This window comes from Lichenostomus cassidix, chromosome 12 (assembly GCF_008360975.1).
Source record: "Lichenostomus cassidix isolate B80296 chromosome 12, HeHo_3.0, whole genome shotgun sequence".
Taxonomy (NCBI): Eukaryota; Metazoa; Chordata; class Aves; order Passeriformes; family Meliphagidae; genus Lichenostomus; species Lichenostomus cassidix.
This window is the reverse complement of record NC_139493.1, coordinates 4,689,709-4,709,973: the sequence shown is the minus strand read 5'-3', so window position 1 is coordinate 4,709,973 and position 20,265 is coordinate 4,689,709. Positions and strand designations below refer to the sequence as shown.

Genomic DNA, 20,265 nt, shown 5'->3' with positions numbered 1-20,265 from the left:
TGCTGAAGGAGTTCTACTAGACCTTGAGAAAAGGAGTCCCAGGGCCATAAACTCTGAGAGTGAGACAAATCCAATAGCTTGGATGAAAAGTATTTATACGGGAGAGATCTTTATTCTGAGTGTGCCTCCAAAATCCAGGACAAAACATTATGTTCAAGATTTTCCTCTGGAGACTGGAATGGGGCTTAGGACTCAGAGGTGTCTTGTTGCTCCATATTCATATTGATAGTGAGTTTAAAAGAATAAAAGATTGGTCTTAGAGTATTATAAAACATTGGTAGCCCAAAAAAACCCCATTTTTTGCACCCAAAAATTCAAGTTTAGTTATAGATTAAGAGCTTGTTTTTTCAATGGCCAACAGGGGTAGCTGGCACTACAAAAACACAATAATTTCAAGATTTCATAAGAAACTTCATTTTACATGAGCCCGAGAATTAACTGCTTTTCATCAAATATTTTACTGTTTACATCTTTATGTACATTTTTTCCTAACTCTTAAGGAATACTGGCCAAATTCTGCCCTTTTCACTCTCAGCCCAGTCCTTAATTGGGCAGCTTTGGCTGAGAGAGGACAGCAGGTGCTGGCCTTCAGTTAATAAAAGATTGGCATGGGGACATCAGGGGCTGCTCACAGGTACCACAAATCAGTTGCCAATTCAGATCCAATCTAGAGCAGTCACCTCTGGAAGGCAATACCAGGTACCACCTGCACCTGAGCTGTGTGACCAGGAGAACTGGGGGATTATTAGGAATTTATATAAAACTCAAGGGAGTCAATGTGAAAATTTTTATGCAATTTAAATGATATTCCACAACCACCAGAGCTGGAGCAGCCTTCTAGACAGCTGAGGAAAAGGGCCATGGAATAAGTGGCACAAACCCAGACAATCTCTGCACCCTGGCAAGGCAAAAAGCTCTTCAGTATTGGGCTAAAATCTATCAGGAAGACTCTTGTTTCATTTTGCCTTTCATTTTGTTTAATTTCTTCAATAATTAGGAGCTTTTAGCTATCAGAGTACATCAAATCTGTACCTTCCACAAGCACTGAAGTCACTCAGACAAATATATCAAACATCAATGTGAAACTAGAAGGGAAAAAAAAAAAAGAAGAAATCTGCTACAGCATCATCTAAACATAAGACACTAAGTAATAGCATTTAAAAAAAAATCTATTTCACACAGATGAAAATCATTACAGTTCTCTAGAGACCCTCTCTCTCTCTCTCTCTCTCTCTCTCTCTCTGCAGCTCCCCATGTCATTTCCTAGCTGGTAAAAATGTGCCACAGGATATCAAAAGACGGTAACGTTCTTCTAATTTTAATATTCCTCTAATCCAATAATGGCTTGTTTACTGCTTTCTAATTTAAAGGTAATTCATTAGACGTATCCTGTCACGTCTTATTGGCAATGAAGGCATAAGGATCTTATGCTCTGAGGCATGTCAGTCATATTGCTAATATTCTGTGTGGCTCCCTCAGTGCAAGGGGCTATCGATGCAATGGCACTGATAAGGGACTCTGTGTGTGTACCTACATAGAAATCAAAACCAAAAATGTTAGAAGACTTCAGGGATTAAGTCTGGACCCAAAAAATTTTTGTTTTAGCATTGAGAATTCTAGCAAACAGAAACATAAGTGATTTGAGCGCAAATATTTGTGATAGTGGCGAAAAGGATCTTGCACAGCCCGGGGGGAAGCCCTGCCTGACCTGCAGGGGAATTGGGTGAGTCTGCAGCAAATGATGAAGGTTAAGGAAACATTAGACAGAAGAGGCAGCCTGAACTCCGAAATGCACATCTCAGGAGCCAGACCATGCCAGGCAACATCTGTGGTGATTCTGCAAAAGCCACCCTGAGTTTTTGAGTAACACTAGAGCAAAGAGAGAGGAACTGAGGCCAAGGGCTCCAGACCTGCTGGACCTTGGCAGCACAGAGGCACCGAGGGGAAGGTGGAGCACAGCAGGAACCACTGGCACAGCAGGGCAAGGCACTTTCCTGCCTCTCCAGCCACAGCAGCACCCAGCTGGCTGCACGGTGTCCCTCCTCACTCCCTGGGACTGGCTCTCTGCACCTCCACGGGAGCAGCTCTGCCCCAAGTAATCGGGCAAAGGAAAGCAATTTATTACAGCTGAAAGCCTGGAGTGCTCAAGCACACTGCTCGGGCAGTTCTCCTGCCACAAGGGCTGAGAACTCGTTGGCTGTTTACACTCTGCCAGCAAGCAGCTCAGTCACATCACCTCTCCCCGTGCCAGGAGGGCACTGATATGTCCATTTGCAATAATCTCTTCCCAAGGAGTGAAACCTGTGACCAACCAGACTAACCACACACGTGTGGCAGTTCAGTGAATTGTGATTATGTCAGAGGACACAAGGCTGAGAAACACTGCGACACGGAGCTGGGAAATCACGGCGTTTGCACAAACTGGGGTTATTCCTCGGGAGCACGGCAGGATCACCAGTTTGGCAGACAGTTTGGGTCAGTTCGTGTCCAAACCCATCCCCTCATTGGCTGCCGGTGATGTCATGCCCGTGCATTAATCCCCGGTGACTGCAGGTTTAACATCACTCGGATCACCACATCCTCTGCTAACGATAATGACCGCGGCGCCTTGGAGGAAATTACTCGAGCAGAGAACAAAGCAACTTGTTGAAACAGGCAAAGTCGCATCTCTTAAGTGATTATTTCCAGCTTTTCTCCTGTTAAAGTGAAGTTGCTGGGGTCAGGAGACGACACGTGCCTCGCTGAAAGCAGCGGGTATTGTTAGAGATCTGTTTTAAAGAAAGTAAATCTTCCCACTCAAAAAGGCGAAAGTGCCAGTGGTGGGAAACCAACTGCTCTGGGAAATGAAAGTATTTCAGGAGCTATAAAATCGGTAGCTGAAATTATAAACACTTTTTAAAGAAAAAGGAAAAAAAAAACGGGTGTTATTTAGGGAGCAAGCTTGACCCTTTGCTATCAACACTGTCATCCCTGGAGTAACGGGAGCAGTTAAATTAATTTCGCTCACACACCTCAGTGCAGAGATAGATTTAACTACAGGAGCAGTATTTGGAGCGTTCCGGACTCACACTCAGCCACTTTCCGGAGCCTGCCCAGCCCGGGGGATTCGCTAGACACGTTCTGGGAAGGGCGAACCCCGCAGGCACTGCCGGCTCAGAGGTGCCCCGGGCGGGGGATCCCGGGATGCCGGGGGTCCCTCTGCCCCCGGCCGGGCAGCCCCCGTGGCCTCTTGGGGAGCAGCTAAGTCACTGTTCGCCACCACACTCGCGGTCATTGCGCTCCGAAATACAAGTTACACGGCAGCAGAAGCGATGCTGCTCTCCCAGCTGCCTCCCCCCGGTGTTCATCGCACACCCCGACATCCAGCGGGCATTCCCGGCTCCATCCCGGCCCGGCACCTCCCGCAGGGAATCCCCAGCTCCAGCCCGTCCCGCAGCTCCAGCAGCGAGCAGCAGCCGGACAGCCGGAGGGGAGCCCCGGCCGCACCCCGCCCGGCCCGCCGCCAGCAGTGCCCCAGCTCCGCTGCCCGGCCCCGCTCACCTGGCCGCCGTGTCGCCCGGGGAGAGGCTGCGGAGGCAGGAGCAGCTTGCGGGGATCACCCTCGGGGGAGCGGGGAGAGCACCCCGGGGTCGGGCTGCCAGGAGGATGCTCCGCACACTCCTGCACGTAGCGGCGCAGCGCCCAAAGTGGCTTTGGAACTCCCTCCCACTCCTCCTCCTCCTCAGAGCCGGGGGAGGAAGCACGGTGCTAAAGCTTCGCTGTCTCTCCCAGCCCCGCCGAGCATCCTCCCTTGGCTGGTCCAGCTCCTGACCCCACCGCGCCCGGGGAGCGCAGAGCCGGAGCTGTGGGGCGAGGTGCCTTCTCCTCCCTCCCTCCCTCCGCCCCGGGCAGGGGGATGCTACCAGGGAAGATCGCGCTGCCTTCCGGAGGCAGAGCCTCCCCTTAGCCCGGGCTTTTAATCGCCTGACGGAGTCCTGACCTTATTTCAGCATCCGAGTGGTCGCTGCTCAGCCGAGGGCAGAGACGGGAGATGTTTCCTGGCTCGCAGCCGGGCAGGAGTTCGCAGCATCTTTGGGAGACAGCCGCAACTTGAGAAGGGTGCGGGGGATCAGGTCATGGCCTCCCCACGCCTCTCACCGCATGTCCACAGTCTGCGGGTTAGCGATAAATCATCATCCTCACAAATTTAATTTGAATGGAAAAAATGAAAGCTCGTGTTTCCCTGGCTACAAAGTCGGGGTCACTCCAGCAGCCTTTCCAGCAGCTACTTGGAAACTGAGCGTCCTCTTTGCTCTACCGCTGACTCTGTACAGCCTTTATCACCTCCCTTTGCACCCTCAGATCCTCCCGGAGCTCTGCTGCTTGCCTAAACAGTGACGTCCGAGCAGATGCTTCAGTGGAAGTCAGGCATTTAAATATGTGTAGAGTCGAGTCTCGTCTGTGTGAGAGAGGGCAGTGTCTCACCGGTGAGGAACCACAGGGCTCGGTGCAACAGTAGGTTGATCTCGGCTCTATTGCCCAAATCCTGTTGTGATACAAATCATCATCCTCCTGGACAAACGCTCCTTAAATTGGAAGGATCACTGAAAAAAATGTCTTGTGGAACAGGGCAGGCTACTCTTATCGCAGAAAAACACTCGTTGGCTAATGATGTGGAATTGCAAATTGCGTTTTTAGTTGTATTTGTGCAAGTTCTCTACTGCACTCGTGAAAAACAGTAAAAATCTCAGCAGCTTACATACCACCCTTCACAGTGAATTAATACTCCAGCAGCAGACTCTCACATCCTGGATAAATTCACTTAGCCTGAAAGAAAAGGTCCCAATCCCCAGCCTTAGCTCTCCCTCACCTCATGTTAGCACAACTCAGCTATGCTCTTTTAATCAGCAGGAGTTGCAATATAGTCAAAACAGGAGGGAACAAGCCCACAGCAGGAGATCACATCTCTCCATCTCATTCCTTGTCACCTTCTTGCCTACTGTTCCTGAGACTTAACACCCCTCCAGACCTCCAGCGAGCCTAGAAAAGGGGAGAGAGAGAAGGCAGAAATGGGAAGGAGCTCCAAGGTTGTATAAAGCAATGTGAGAAGCACATCTGGGTAAAAGGGAGGGAACTGCATGCACTGATGGGAAAGGGAAAGATTTAGAGGACAAGAGACACAAATTAGCAGGAGAAAAGGTCTCATCTTGCTGTCTGGGGTACAGTTTGCTGAAAATAGTCTGGTCAAGATATCAGACAGGGATTATGTAGGATCAACAACCCCCTGATACGTGTGGATGGAGCAGTTCACCATCTGTGGGTTCTCTTTCTGGGCTGCTGAGCCACAGGAGACAGGAGTTCACAGCTCTCCCTGGCCTGCTGCTATCCTGTGCTCACAATCCCTTCCCATCTCTGAGCCTCAGCTTTCCCATCACACAACAGACCCCATTTCCAGCCCAGGGTTGCTGTCAAAATGAATTAAGAGGTCCGAAGAGTACTTTGAAATGCAGATATGATGCTCACTAGTTTTAATGTCTCCAAAGCGGTCTCCAGATATCTCTAAATCCTCAAGATATCCCTGATCAATTCCTGTTTTGCATACAAGGAAGCCAAGCAGAGGGCTGGATGCTTTAGTCCATCCCTTTTATGCTGTGTTCTGAGGGTGCCCTGACCTTGCCATGGCTCAGGTTCCCAGGTTTTGGCCCTCAGTGTCCAATCCCCATCCAAAGTCACCAGAAAAAGGTGACACAGGACAAGCTCCACACATGCAGAGCCTCCACACTCGACTATTAATTATTACCCAATTAGTAAGAGATTACTAACCCCCCATAAAGATATTTCCTCTGACAAGTCAATGCCCAGCCTTGAGCTGCCATCCCCTCCCACACCCTGGAGTTACACCCATATTTCTGTGTCCTGCAGGACTCTCCAGAAAGCCTGGCTGCTGCAGGGCTGGATTAAATCTCCCCCTGCATTTTCCTTGCCTTTGCAGGTGCACTGGGAAGGAGCAGGACAGAGGAGCTTCTGGTCCCCAGGCCTGTGATCAAATTATCTCTCCCTCTGCCACACATCCTAATCATCACAGCTGGCGGTCATGCCAACAATATTAACGCTGCTGAGTAGCTTTCAGTTTTGCAATTAGCAAGGTTTTCTGCTTCCCTCAAATAAAAAAAAAATAGGCTGGTGCTTCTTAACACTGCATAAATGATACAGAGACGTTCAAGGCCCACGTCCCTGCCTTGTTGAGATGAACTGACATTAGAAGTGCTGGAGATATTTTAAGTCTTCTGAAGATTAAAATGGTTACAAAGCTTATTATTTCTAAACATGTTTATCCTGCCTCTCTTTTTTGTTTGCAAAATTAGGCAAAGCACAGTTTAAATAAACAACTATTGTACTATTAAACATTGATTAAAGAAAAGGGTTCCATTTAAATTATTAAGTGGTAAGATAAAAAGCATCCCTTCTCTTTTGTACGCTACTTTATTCTGAAGTCAAACTTCTGTAGTCTCACTGAATGCTAATGAGCAGAATAATAATGCACAAGGGCAAGAGGGGGCTGAGTAATTAAAAACAGAGGCCAGGAATCAAAGGGCTTGAAATACACTTACCAAAATAATTCAATTATACATTAGAAACCTGGGATAATCAAGACACATCCCACAGTTTCATTCATCATTATGGCCCAGTTTTATATCTCTACTGGTTTGCTGTACTCAGGAAGCAGCAGTTGGGACTTCCATGTGCAATGCCTCAGCTGGAGAGACAAAGGCAAAGAGCACTCAGGTCCCATCCTCATCACTGCTGCTGGAAAACAGCTCCACTCGAGTGAGTAGGTTCTCAGTTATCCGATTTAGGGAAATACTTTTGGTCACAAGATATTTCTGTATTGGTTCTATCTTCCTTTTCTCTGCAGCTTTGCAATTAATTAACACAAATCTCTGTACCCACCATTTTATCTTCCCCTGTTAATCCATCTCCCACCACTCTCCTTGGCTTCACCTCTTCTCATGGCTTCAGGCTTGCCTGGTTATCCACAAAAATCTCTGCCAAGCAAAGCAGTGGGTAGGTTTTTTCAGCAAAACATGTATTTAGCTGGAGTGGCATCATGAGCTTCTGAAGTTTTCATGCAACACGAGCTGGGTCAATATGTCCTGATGTAGCTTTGCAATGTCACTTTTATGGGCCAAGGAGTCCCAGCACAGCTCCTGGTCTGCAGGACAGCAAAGCAGACTGTAACATTTATAGGGAATTCCAGTGCCATGTGATAAAACAAGGAAAAATGAGACAGTTTGGTCTTGTTCAGTGGCTTTGGAGATAAGCAGAAGATTTAAGTGATTTTGCCTTGTGCAGCCTTGATGTGATAAGCAATTATCAAACTTGGACTCATTGCACTGGCTGCAGCTTAAAGGAAGGAACTGTAAGTGATGCATTGTCAGGAACCATGGAAAAAACACAAACAGTAAACTGGACTTCCAGCTGACAAAGGAGAGCACTTTGTGCAAAGGGTTTGCAGATGCACAAATTGTTGCCTCCATTTTGGTACACAATTAAGGCAACAACAGGAGAAAAATGTTGGAAACAACCCAGAAGAGAAAAAATCAGGAATTTTAGCAAAACCGACACTCAGCTGCATATCAGCAAGATAGAATTTTTAAAGATTTAAGCACAGAGACTATGAGTTGTCTCTAATGAGATACAAAGTCAAACCAAACACTGCTGTGCTCCACGAGGCCAGAAGAGCCCAGAGCCCAGCACAGGTCACAACTTTAAACTGTGAAAGGGGAAACAAGAACCTCGGGTCAAGTTTTCCAAAACTAGGGGTCTCAATTAAAATGAAGGTTATGACTCCAGCAGATGGGGGCTGTTTAGTGTAGTCCCAGCTATTACTGAGCTTTGCTGCACCTTCCAGATAGGAAAAACAGAAGATGCATGTGAAGAGCCATACTTAGCCAGTGTACGACAGCAGCTAATGTGCTTGTCTCAAGATTTCTCCAGCCCTATCAGCTACATCTTCCTCAATCACAAATAAAGGTCCTTTTGGGATGATTCAGCTTCTCCCAAAAAAAATATGCACACTCATTTGTTAAAAGGGAGATCATTAAGACAAACAAACCAGCCCATAATGTGACTGGAACAGTGTTTGCCAAAGGTGGAGAGGGAAATGTGTGAGACAGATATTAAATTTCAACACGCAGTGAGGTAGAGAGCAAAATATCCACTTCCCCCCATTTTTCTAAAGAGGAATTCATTTTTAGAAGAGAAGACACTGACAGAAAAAGTTGCTTGATTCTGCAGAGGGAGTGACTGGAAGTGGGGAGCTGCACCCAAGGGCAGAGCCTGAGCCACACAGCCACCCCACTGCTCAATATTCATTTCTCAAGTTTGTGGTTGAAATACTCTAATAGATATCTTAGTGACATCCTTTGCCGAGAAACAGTCTGGGGCAGTAATTCTGACAGGACAAGTCAGCTGTAATGAATCTCTTTCCTCAGCACAGATGGGGCCTCACTTTACTCACATGCATTGCTCCTTCCACTCCCTAAGACTATGTGGAGACAAGAGAAAGTAGCTCTGGCCTCTTATCTTACCTGCCTGAAACAATATAGTGGCAATCAATAAATGAACTGCATTTTCTTTAAGTATGCAATTACATGGAATAGATTATAGAAGTGACAAAACCCAGAACAACTCCACAAACACAGAGCTGGGCTCTGATTTCTATCCATACGAGATGAAAGCCATGTAGTTGCTCATTTACAGCTCAAAGCTGCATTATTTTCCCTCACTCAGGCTCTATTGGTAGTCAACTGAGCACTCCAAAGCAGAAATACCTACTCATCTTGATATTCCTTCCACAGTAAATAATGATTTACAAAGGAGGGGGGGGAAATCTCCCTTCCCCTCCCTCTTTCAATTCATTAAGCTCAACTGTGGTAACCAGTGAGGCATACAGGAAAGGGTTAGGTATCTCTGCCTCTGAATATTTAATTCAGGACTAAATGTAATGCACAGCATCCTTGCACCCTTGGGAGTTCAGCAGCCAATATGCCAATGAATATATCCTGACAATAGTGATTTTTTCTGCACTTTGGAGGCATGAGTGACATTTGCTCACCACATATGTTCCATCGGATGCTGAGGTCTACACTTGTGAGAAATTAATCAGAATCCATCTGTTTCCTTCTCATCCTGGACAATTTCATTACAACTTAACCAAAGATTATAGGATTCCCATGTCTGTGTCCCCAGCCCCCAGCCCAGTCTTGGTGTTTCTATCCTGAATGATTAAAGCTGCTTAGTTTAAGTAAGGTCAGAATCAATCTTCCTTCCTGTAGGGAAAGGCATAATGCTCATGAGCAAGGTCCAAAATCTGCTCTAAATTACATGTAGGTAAATCCAGAATATCCCTACTGAACCAAAGGGGGCTCAGATTTATCACAGAGCAGGTTGTGGACCTTGATCTATCAATATGTCTTTCTGGTGGCTGATTTTAATGGATATCAGGCTCAAAATGGTACAAAGTCAGTCAGTGCAGATCCTCTGTCACATTTTTACTTAGCTGCCTGGGTGGTGAGCAGAGGGATGGCTCAGCCCTTCTGTGGGGCTGGGAGATACTGAGCCACTGTTGGGAAAAGAAAATGTTCTGTCTTAAAATCCTGCCTGTACTCACAGAAGCAGCTCAGAAAATTCTTTGCTAGTATTTCATAGTTACTGGTGCCTCTTTAGTTCGATGTAACAGCAAAGTAGAACTGGACAAAAAGATTGCTTGGGTTTTATAATGCCAAAATTTGCACAATGATGAATGAAGAGCTTAAAAGTGGGGTTTTCCAGGAGTTCTTTGGACAAGGCACAAATGGCTTAACATACCCAGAAGCAGCAATGTCCATGGGATTGTGGTACTTAATTACTTGGGGACAGTGGCAAAAGTGAGGCTTCCTGACTGACAGAGAAGCCAAAGCCGTGAACCAAAAAGTGAGGTTTCCATTAGAGAAACTGTGGGCAGAAAGACACAGAATGGGAGACCTGGGAAATCCCAGAAAAGAGGGAAAAGAACTGCAGTGATAGGGATTTGAGGGGCAACTTTAGCACTTGGGCTCTGAATATCAGGGAGGCCAAGGCTGAAGGGCACTGGCTGCACACAGCAATTCCAGGTCCCCAAAACCTTTTTGCCACTTTCCTGTGGCTGTGGCAGTGAGACCTCAAGCCCAGCAATCCACCCAGCAGTGGGCAGGTGGAAGCTGAAGGAGGAGGAGATGTGCAAAGCAAAATCCCATCAGCAGCCTGAGATGGGAGCAGGAGAAGCTCCCTGACCTCCATTCTCCCAGCCATTATTCCAGCTGACTTGCAGATACCTGATAGTTATTTTTGAGATGAAGGTGCGTTGGGATCAGACTGTCACAGCCTGTCTCTTCAATCAGGAGTTACTTGATCAGATGCTTTTTTGCTGGAATATAATCACATGATATCAGTGAAGCAGGGCCTGTATTGCAGCTCCAGGGCTGGATAATGCCTTGCCAAGAAGATATCGACACGTTGGGAGATAGCTGTAAAAGAAAAGGAAGATCTTGCATAAATTAACTTCTGCTATTTATAGACGTGGAGAGCAGTCTATCCATGGGACCATCTGCTAATCCATGTCCCATGGCAATTAAAGTCAACATTTCACTATATCTTCTCCATCAAGGGCTGAGATTATGCATTGAACTCTTTTCTTTTTTTTTGGTGCAACACTAACCTTGCATCTGTGCTGTTTAGTGTCTCTTTCCAACTTTCCATAGCACTTCCCATGTCCATTCTCTGAGCACCTGCTACAAGAAAGAAAAAACTCAAATGGGTTATTTTTATTAATTTACAGTGAAGGGGCGAGTATGTTTCTCATGTTTCTCAAGAACTTCTGTTTTGGTAACAAAAAACAGACATTATGCACTGAAATAATGAATTTATATATTTGATTCTAAGTGATCTTAATGTAGTTAAATCTTATTAATGCTCCTTGTTACAAAAAAACACATAGATTTTGAGAAGTAAATTATGATTTTAGACATTATGTTTTTAAACTTCCAACCCAAGATGCTTCCAAAAATCATTAAAAACCTGAGAACAGACCTCTTACAACCCAATTTTCTTTAAGTGAAGCTGGAAGCCTGAAAATATGGCATCCAAACATTATGCCTTAGAAAACATGTAAAGACAAAACCCATCTGTAGTTACTGTACCACTTGTCCAGATTCTAGATATAGAGAATTTTCTGAAGTAACTTAAAAGCTTGAGTCCTACTGCCTTGTTCTGTTTCTTTTTATACACAACACATTTTTATTACTCCATGTGACTTTAATTATTTATACTGGCAACATCACTTTAGCAATTGCATTCACTACATTTAGCAATAGGAGTTTCTATAAAAGCAAGGAAGAAAATACTTAAGATTCGATTAGCAGGAGGATCTGCAGAAAAGCAGCCTTACAGCAGGACTGCAGGGCTCTCCCTCAGGCCAAAGATATTATTTTAGAGAAATGATTGCAGAAATACATGTTTCATGGACACTAATAGATTTGGTTAATTAAAAAAATAGCAAAGGCTTTTTTAGCTGGTGAGTCGATCAATTACACAAATAACAACTCAAGCAATGCTCCACCTCTGTCACAGCTGATATTACAAAAAGCTGCTCTTTCCCAGCTGTGTGGAGATGTGTATGAGGGAGAGAAAGAAATGCAAACATTAAGCAGTGACACAACCAAACCTCATCCTCATCCCACTGTTGGTCTGAAACCTCACTGCAGTCACAAGGCAATTAGAAATTACGTGAGATGATCACCTCCCAAATCTCCCTTCCCCTCCCCTCTCTCTGGTTTCCACTTTCCAGCCCAGGATACAAAAACTGAGCTTTACATCCTCAACTGTCTTCCCAAAGGAGCTCTGATCAAAGGTTCTTATGCAAAGTCCTGGAGGAGAAAACTGGTGTAATACCTTCCCCCAGCAGCTAAAAAGACATAACAGACCATTACTGGCTACGGATATAACATACACAGAGTATACCAGGGCAGAGATGTAAGTATTTGTGGAGAGGTTTTAAAGCCATTGTTGTCCATTTTTGCACATTAAAACCCACAAAGAGTTTTATTTAGAGCACTAAATCCTTTCATTTCTCTCTGGCTAGATTTTTAACTGTTAAAATATTCATCATGCTCTCCAAGAATCTTGATGCCAAGTATTTATTTTCTTTTTAAAATGGTTTCTTTCAAATATCTTCAGGTGTACCTATTGGTCTTTTAAAAAACACTGAAAGTAGGGGTTAATTGTAAAACAGAAAATAGAGAAAGGAGGCATCAGGCACTGCTGAGACCTCAGTAAAACAAAGGGTAGATTCTACAAAGTTCTGTGCTAAGGGCAAACAGAGAGGGCATTTTTTCAAAGTTGAAAATTTTCAAAGTGAAAATTCTTCAGGTTCCACTTTCTAACCTTCTATTGCCAGTGGGGTGGGGGTGAGGATGCCTTTAAAGGGTATATTTGTGTCAAAGCCTTACATTTAGATTTCCCCTTCAGATGAACAGTATTTTTTGTGAGGTGGGTGGCTGGCACTGAGAAAAATCAGTAATTCCACTTTGAAAACTCCCCCCTCATCTCGATACCCTGGAGGCTCAGCCCACCTCCTCCTATGGCTTTTGGGATGGCAAATGAGGAAGCTTCTGGCTGGAGCCTGTGCCAGAGAGCTGAGCCAGGGCTGCCTCAGCCACCTTCACACTTGGTGCTGTGCTGCTCCTCACCCTGCAGCTCCTCAGCCAGCCATGCTGCCTGTGATCAAATGCGACCTGGCAGCTGTGAAGCTCGGTTACAAATGCCTGGGAAGAGATTACCTTCAGCTTCCAGAGCATTGCTTTTAATCTGAAGAGAGGCAGACACCTCCCCTCTCCTCCCCGTGAAGCCTCTGCTTTATGCATGGAGTCAGCCTCATCCTCGGCTCTGCAATTTGAGCCATTATGTTCCCTTCTCTATTCCCACGTGGGATTTGGCTTCTTCCACATGGAAAAAAAAATATATTTTATCTGTCCTTCCTGTTTTTTCTCACAGAGGAAGGAGTGAGAGTGAGGCACAAACCTGAAAAATTATACCACATTTTTACCAACTGCTTTGGCACCTCCTCCAAGAGCTCTCTGGCCACTGGTGCTCCTCAGAGGACACAACATCATCTCCAGGTGGCTTCATACAGACTTTTTGCTTCTCTGTCCAAAGGGCTTTCACTCTGCATCCATATAAATATAGAAAGCAGAAGATAATGTTTACCAGCTACAGTCTCCAAGGAGCAAGGGATGTGCTTGTACATAGTTATTCCACTTGTTTTCTCTCCCAGACACTGAGATTAATGAAAAAAAGGCAAGGCTGCATTTGTAGACACTGACTACACTATTGCTGAACACAGAACTTAACACTGAATGTCTGGGTCATTTAAAAGGTGACATGCATTCGTGAGAAAAAGCATTTGGTTTATTTATGGACAACAGAGGGACACACTGAATTTACTATATCATAGGCTTCCCAAGCAAAATGCTCCAGTCAAGGCAGAGTAAGTGATGATATCCTAAAACCAGGGAGGAAGCTTGTTTTTTTTCAGCAAATTGCTGTTTTGATGGCATATTAGGTATCATTAATGGATTAAATAACTCATGAAACATGACCTGCTATATCCACAAACAAGTCTCTTACCTTCACCACAAATATTTCCTCCAAACTCTTTGATTTTCATTTAATGTCTATCTAAAAGGCTAAAGACCCGGGCACTCCACTCATTTGCACTGACATTATCTTTTAATTAGCAGAGGTCACTTAATGCTTTTAGTGCAATCAACAGTTGCTTTCTTTCCATGTTCAGCTACAAGAGCATCACAGTTAATGCAGACTGATTAAAACTTGAAAATGCTTTAGCACAGAAGTATCTCAGGACAAACATAATCAAGCTACTGCCTGTAGATCATTTTCCTTGACAGCTCTGATTGCAGCACCACCAGGAAGAACAATCCAGGAGCTGTGGGTAAATGGCCTCTCTTGTACCCTGGGTCTCACTGAGCCCTGATAAAGCCATGGGTGAATTAATCCCCACCTGGGTTATCTCCACCTGCATGTGTTGGACATCCATTAAGTCCAAAACCTTGTCTCAGAAGGGGGAAACTAAACTTAAGGCTCACATGTGGTTGATAAGGGAGAAATAAAGCTCACACTGGAGAGATTTACACAACTCACTGCATGGCACTGAGGCTGTAAACACACACAAAAATGGAACCAACCATATTATGTCTTGCAAGTATAAATCAGCCTCCTCATATGGAGATGGAGCTGGGATCCTTGTCTGATTTCAGCAGAGAAGGACCTATTGGGTATTTGGTAGAGAGAGATTTGTCTGAAATGACCAAGTTTCCTGAGAGTGGTGACCAGGTTTAGCTCAAGAGAGTGGAAAGTCTTCTATTCCAGAGTCACCTGCCCTGTTAAGGGACAGATTTTAAAAGCTAAAAGCAAACAGATTGGGCTATTGTCTCCAATACCTAATAATTTTGTTAATCCTTATTCTTTTGACCCATACCCAAAGAAAATTATTCCAGGAAGCCAATAGCAACCATTCCTTTTTAATCCCTGCATTATATCTGTTACAGAGGCTGCAAAGTCAGTACAATAAGAAGAGCTCTTACTATGCCAGTTATAAATGAATGAAGCTTTTAAATATTGGTAGCTTTTTATTGCTAGACAAGGAGCATATGTCAGAGGACATATCACAAACAACAAAACCAGGAGGAACCAAGCAAAAAAAAAAATTGAGCAAGCATGTCCATTTAAAAAACAATTACACAGAGCTCCCTTGGAATGGCCATATACATTCCCAGACCAGCCGCTTTCATCTCCTCTGCTGCATTTAGGTTATGAAAGGATTTAGTCTCCCAAGAAAAGAATTTGAGACACAAGGAAGGCAGGGCAATTTTAAATTAAACAGCATGACTATGGTAACATCTGCAATAGATTGGATGCTCTAAACACAGTGCAGGAGAGATCTGTCGTCTTATCTACGGTTTGGTAAATAATTTCTCCCACTTCAAGGGTCATTACATCTTCAGCTCTCTCTGTCATTTGTGATTCCACTGAGGGGCTGGAGAATAAAGTCTCTACAGGTGCTTGTGGTGCAAGTGAGCAGCTATAAATAACATCCCAGTGTTCTGCTGCGTGGGATATAAAAACCTCATTCCCAGCCTGACGTCCCTTCATTAGGCACTGACTCTCAGCCCCACAGATCCCAGCAGCTCCTGACATCAAATTTGGCAGGTGGTCACTAAGCAGCAATATGAGCCGTTAGGGAAAAGGTTTTGCTGTTCCCCAACATCCCCAGTGCTCTCCTGAGAGAAATGGGGGTTTGGACTGAGGGTAGAAATCCCATCAAGCCCCTGTTCCCAAATGGAAGATTCGGCATGTAAACCTCCCTCTCCAGTCCTAACGCCTGGCCTGGTTAGCTGGGGGACAGCAGCCCATGGGGTGAGGGCAAATCCCCACTGTGGGGCTGCTCTCCCACATCTCCCCCCAGCCCCCAGGCTGTGGCTCCAGCCAAGCAGAGCAGGAGAATCCCAGGAACCACCCAGCCATGAGCTGCCCGGGGAGCTGCAGGGTTCCACTGCAGGCTGAGGTGAGCTGAAATAAACCCTCCGTCTGGCTGGAGACTCACTGGGAAAGAGATTTAAGGCTGGGGCTGGTGCAGCAGCATCTCCCTGCTAATCCCCAGAGAGACACAGGCTTGGTGCTGCACCAGCACAAAGAGGAGTTGTGAAGGTAAAAGCTCTGAGGGATCTCATTGTGTGGGTGCTGGTTTTTGGGGAGTGCCAAAAATAAGAGTCAGCTTAATTAAAGAGAAGGGGGGGAAATCCCAACCAGGTTTCATACACAAGGTATTAAAACTAAAAGAGCTGAGGAGAAGGTGAAGGGGCAGGAAGAGCTAGACATGTATGTGATGCACAGAGACCTCGTGGGACAAGGTTAGGACAGAAGTGACAGCTGGTCTGAAGAAATAGCATTTTAAGATCCAAAACTCTGTCTGGAAAACCCAGCCGTGCGGCCGATAGAGAAGTTCAATAAAAAATGGGCAGGCAGAGAAAGGACACAAGGTACATAAATACATGCTTATTCAATAAAGCAAGAAATGGAACGGCAAAATTGAGCAAACAAGGCTGCCTGGTGGTGGGAGACAGCCTGATTTATTTGCCTCGCTGAGACACGGCAGCGTGGAAAACACAGCGGGGAAACTGTGTTGTCTCGGCAGGAATTATTCAGCAAAGGAGGGTTAGGTCATGGCTAGAGCATCACAAAGAGCCTCTGGAAGCCAAGTTTGCACAGGAAGAAAAATCACACAGGCGATGCATAATTGATGCAGATGTACCAGGAGCGCTGAAGGCTCTGGGGACAGGGAGGGAAATTATTTAAAAGGGGGAAAAAAAGTCAACAAACAGTTAATAATGAAGCAGGAGTGACTTCTAATTACCTGTACGACTGCCTACAGCCCATGCCGCGGTGACAAGCTGTTTCTTAGCAACTCAGAGCAGCTTTTGGGAGAGCTCCTTCCAAGGAGGGAAGCTCCCTGCTTCTGGGGACCGAAGTTCAGCAGTAAACTCTGGCTGCGCCATTAGGTTTTAGGGGCTGTGGGACATTGTAGTGATGTGTTTTACCTCCCATAGGTAGAGTGCAGACATAAAAAAAAAAGGAGACCTGGGAATGTGGGCAGAAATCAAGCAGTCCTGTAAAGGAGGATATTCAAATCATGGATTTGGCATGAGGGACAGGAGTTTCTGTCAGAGGAGGGTGCAGCATTACCTGAGTCAGCAGCACAGGGAAAAGTGCAGATTCTCAGGGCCAGATGGTTTCACCCAAAAAGCTCTGCAAGGAGAGAGTAACAGAGCTGTTAGCACAGAGACTCCTTCCCATCAACCCCCTTCTCTGAGAAATGCTCAAGACAAGTCCATAGCACAGCCACAATTTTTTTTTCTTTGCCAAAGTTATTATTTTGGGAAGTCAGCAAAAGTTACACACACCTTGCTGAACAACACATTTCTGTAGGGCAAAACTGCACCTTTCTGCAAGCAAATCTGAAAATAATATGGGAAACCCATAAAAAATCACATGGTTTTTTGAAATCATCCCAGGCACAGGCACTGGCAAGGGTCTGCTGATGAGCCAAAATACCCAGGAGAGAGATAATATCACCATGGCTGAGGAACTAGTTAAGAGACAGGCGTAGTTGGTTAATTTTTAAGTGGATCAAAGACCTGCATCACCGTTGGTGTTTAATAAATTAATGAGCTGGAAAAGCACACAAGGAGTAAATGTCAAATAGCAGAGAGGAGCTAGGAAAATTGCAGGAGTTCAGGAAATCTGCATGAGCAGACATATAGAAAAATAAACACACTCAGAGCACGATGCAGCCCTACTCCTCAACAGATGAGAGGATTTTAATTCACTGGAAACTGCTTCCAGTGATAATTAATAGTGAAAAAGGACAAAATTAAATGGAGCTGCCTCAACAGCCCTGCCTAAACTTTTCTCCAGGGAGTGCTGGCTGGGAGAGTGGTGGGCAGAGGTGTTCCCATGTCCAGTGACATCTGATGTAATCTTAGTGACACTGAACTCCCAGGAGGGATGAGTTGTGGATTTAAGGGTGGGCAATGCCAGCCACCACTGCCCATTCCAGGCTGATGGCAAAAGTCCAAAGGACAACAAAGAAATAACATCAAAAAGAAGCAGTTGGGGTCTGGTTAACTCCAAGAGTAACAGAATATACTGGAGGTTAATTAACATTTGCCCCCAAAGGAGAGAAACTTGGGATTTCTTCTCAGTAATGAGAAAAAGGAAAACAAAAAAATTTAGAAGTTAAATTGGATTACAGGAATTTGAAAATGATGTAAAGATAATCTGAGGGATGAAAAAGCTCCATGGAATGTGCTGTACTTACTTCACAACATGTCCATGTCCAGCAAGACTTCACCCACGGTGGGATTTGCACAAGGATCTACACAGGATCTGCAGTCACATTCCTTTTCATCCCTTTTCATCTAAATGTTCCAAGCACAAAATTTGATAAGTAAGTCACTGTAGTGGTGCACTCAGGAGAAGCCCTTCTCACACAGCAGTGCTCTGACATGCATTGCAGTGCAAATATTCTCCTGAAAGACGCTTTAATAAAGTGCTCTATTAAAAATAATCTGCCAGCAGAAAGGTATTGACTGTGTAAATATGATATTGGAGAGCTGGGAGAAAGTAAATATGAGAACAAGTAAACACTGTTTTGTCAGGAGGGGGGCAAACCCCCAAAGCCATAGAAACAAGCAAAATTGTTTATTATTTGGTAAACATAAGGTAAAAGTGTTTAGCCAAGCACTGAGTCAGTGGGATGTGGGATGGTCTCAGCCAAGTCCCTCCTGCTGGGAACAAACTCCTGCCATGCAGGGATTGTTTTTCCTCCTGTAGTCCCCAAAGTGACAGCAGCATCCTCAGCTGATGTCATTGCACAAAGCTAATATTAAATGCTTTCAAATCTGATCAATAAAACAGGACTTACATTAAATGACCAGAAAGCTGTCAGCTCTGGTTTTTAGCCCTAGACTTTCTCCTGAGCTCCTGACTCAAAAAGAAAACACCGTGGCTATTAAGTAAGCAGAGATTGATTTATTACACAGAATTTGAAGATGTTTTCTTTGAAGCATGCATTAACAGGTCAAACATTCCCAACTTTTTCTTTGGCTGGAATGTTAAAATCATTGACTAGATGACATCCATGGCATTTTTGCTATTGAGGGTGTAAGAAGGAGGTTTGGAACATCTGCGTTCCTCTCCATTTACTTAACCTTTACTTCTTTTTCTGAAGGGAATGTTATAATACCCCGCACTGAACTTTTTCCTTTTGTTAGGGAAAGGCAGAGCTAGGAACACGACACCTTCCCGACCCAGCGCTCCCGGATGCAGACATTACCTACCCGTGGAATCAGGGCAGGAATTGCACATTTGGCAGCATTTCAAGCGCCGCGCCCAGGGAGCAAACAGATTGCTGCAAGAATCCCAATCAAAGCAGCGCTCGCACTTCACAATGTACAGACACGTTTTTCAGCTGCAAATGTTCCTGTTGACAGCTATCCAACTTTGTAATTAGTGACAACGCAGGGAATACTTTGCACTCCAGGTGCACCTCCATCAAAGGGATCCCCTGCCTCTCACCAACGCGGAATCAAACCCTTCTGTGGGGTGGGATGTGCTGCTGAAATGGATTTTCGTGGAGCCCCAGGAGGGGAACTCGAGGTCCCAGCAGGAGTGGGGGCTCCATGCAGCTGTCTGGGCACTGAGAGATGCAGTGTCCCGTTCTCCCAGCCTCCCTAAAGTGCCACTGAGCCCCTTTCTCTCTCAGGAGAGCTCTGAGGCTTCAAAACAGCACATGTTTGAGCATCACTTCAGCACATCCTCTAGTGCTTTGCTGGAGTTGCAGCACTCAGGCTCTGGCCCAGCTCCTTTCCCTGCCAAACCCTCTTCTCCTCCCCGAGCAGGGGAACTGGGGTGGGTGCAGGAGACAGGACTGGGGGATCAGCATCCCACCCTGCCCCTTCCCTTGCCCTGCTGGAAAGCTGCTGACATGGATACACGAATAACTGATAGCACTGAGGTACAGGGAGGAGGGTGTTGTGTAAAGCAGAACGCAGGCTGCTTAAATAATGAATTAAGAGGCATCAAAAATGCGTATGTAAAAGGACAGAGAGGGAAGGGCTGATATTTTAGACTATGCTAGACCACAATGAATAAATTATAAGAAAGGCTGAATACTTTACTAAGTATAAAGATGTCTAGCAAAAGAAAAGTTCTTCCTCTTCTCATCCCCTGCTGGGTCCCAAATGAAGACAGAACTGAGAGGGCTCAGCTGGTCCATGAGGTTTTTCTTCCATGTACATTTTCCTCTGGACTGAGGCATTTTTATTCAACAGCATCCACCCTGTCTTTAAGCCTTTCACACCAGAGACAAGCTTGCTTATTTTTCTGACGCCGCTGAAGTTCTCCCAGTCATAACAAACTCAGAATACCCAGTCAGCCTGACAGAGATGAAGTGAAGGGTAGGAAGCAAATCTCATTGTGTTATCGAAGCCTCAGTGCAGTAATTGGTGAGGAAACAATTGGGAGCTGTCAGCTCCAAACACGCCTTGGTGCTGACTGATGTGCAGAGCCATCGATGGGCAAGGAATGATGTTCACTGTGGTCACCACTGCCTCTCACTGGTGCCAGGAT

The 20,265-nt window shown here is 45.3% G+C and overlaps 1 protein-coding gene and 1 long non-coding RNA gene across 3 annotated transcripts in view; both read right to left on the bottom strand.

Moving 5' to 3' along the window:
• Positions 1-4,997, bottom strand: part of TAFA4 (TAFA chemokine like family member 4) — a 66,626-nt gene extending 61,629 nt beyond the window's left edge. For both annotated transcript variants that reach the window (XM_085072326.1, XM_085072324.1), the window contains exon 1: positions 3,980-4,997. The gene's annotated coding sequence lies outside the window, so the exon portion shown is untranslated. The remainder of the gene's footprint in view (positions 1-3,979) is intronic.
• Positions 4,998-6,409: 1,412 nt separating this feature from the next.
• On the bottom strand, positions 6,410-13,223 carry LOC146431560 (uncharacterized). Its single transcript, XR_014854624.1, has 4 exons — positions 13,078-13,223; positions 10,718-10,790; positions 10,335-10,526; positions 6,410-7,025 (listed from the first exon to the last, which is right to left on the bottom strand). It is a non-coding gene; the product is annotated as an uncharacterized LOC146431560 (long non-coding RNA).
• Positions 13,224-20,265: the final 7,042 nt, after the last annotated feature.